Here is a 1,462-nt window from a genome sequence, read left to right as displayed (position 1 = left end):
AACTGAGTCCCGTTGCAAAGCACAGGAGCGCTCTCAGGGTGGTGTAATGATGTCGCTCCCAGGAGTGAGGTCATCATGCCTCCCTTGGGAGTGCACCTGGGAACTCTGTCCCCCCACCCTTCCCCTTCACCAGGAGACCTGTGATCCCTAATACTGCATAACTTGCATGACTCATTGAAGCTGGCTGCTTGCTACGGTTTAACAGCAGCCAGCCTCTACAAAAGCTGCTCTGCTGTGGAAGCTTACTGGAAATTTTTTACCCAGTTACACTCACACCCAACCGTACTTCTCAGGGTTGTTGTGAGGATAATACAGAGGCAAGGAGAATGATCTATGTTACTTTGAGCCCCCATTGTACAGAAGGGCATTATACAATGAAGTAAATTAATAAATATAGATGAACAGGGGGGGCAGATCAAAGGTAAGTTGTTTAGTTCGCTTGAAGGAGAGAAGAGTGTATGGAAAGATGAGCGTAGGGAGGCTGCCAGAAGGAGGAAAAGAGGAAATAGTGTGGGAAGGGGGATACAGGGAAAAGTGAAGTACACCCCCCCGCGCACGCAAGTTTTTGCAGGTTCCCGTTATTCAATTGTGTTTGGCTCAGCTGGCAACACAAAACTGGGCCATAGGGGAGAGGTTGCACTCCCACCAGCAAAGTGGGAGAGGCTATGGGGGGGGGAATGAAGGTAAAGACAATATTGTGGGGGAGGGAAACAATGAGATGCCCCCCCTCAAGTCCTTGCGGGTCCCCACATGCAAGGCATCTAACGACCTAAGATTGCCAAATTAATCTTTGTGCTCTTATGTGCTCTGGCGATGAAGTGGAGGAGGGTTACCACCAATACGTGCCTGTGTCACTGGAGAATCTTCTTCCTGTTGCACTTGCAAAAGAGGGTGAGGGCGGAAGCATATAGCTAATAAGGCCTTTGGTTACTTTAAATATAACACCATTGGTAACTGACCCAGCAGAAGTCTCAGGGCCAAGCTACACATGACGAATGACACTTGAACGACAAGTGTATTTCTCCCTGTTCACTTGCCCTCCACTGAATCCACTTGCCGTTCAAGTGTCATTCGTCATGTGTAGCTTGGCCCTAAGTATGGGCAATCAAATAAAAATCAACCAAGGCAACACAAAATGGCGGCTTTTGCCCACCTCAGTTTTCCTCAACTTTGCAAATTTCATCAGCACTCTGTTACTTTCTTTCCTAATCTGACTGATCCCAATCATAGACTCACTGACATGAAAGTCCTTCTCAGTGTGTACATTTGCTTTTTTAACACCATCATTTTAAAAATCAGGGCCAAGCTACACATGACGAATGACACTTGAACAGCAAGTGTATTTCTCCCTGTTCACTTGCCCTCCAATCAATCCACTTGCCGTTCAAGTGTCATTCGTCATGTGTAGCTTGGCCCTCAGACCTGTCACATCTAAAAGAATACAGAATGGACAATGAGCTGA

This window comes from Eublepharis macularius, chromosome 6, assembly GCF_028583425.1.
Source record: "Eublepharis macularius isolate TG4126 chromosome 6, MPM_Emac_v1.0, whole genome shotgun sequence".
NCBI lineage: Eukaryota > Metazoa > Chordata > Lepidosauria > Squamata > Eublepharidae > Eublepharis > Eublepharis macularius.
This window is presented reverse-complemented; position numbering follows the sequence as displayed.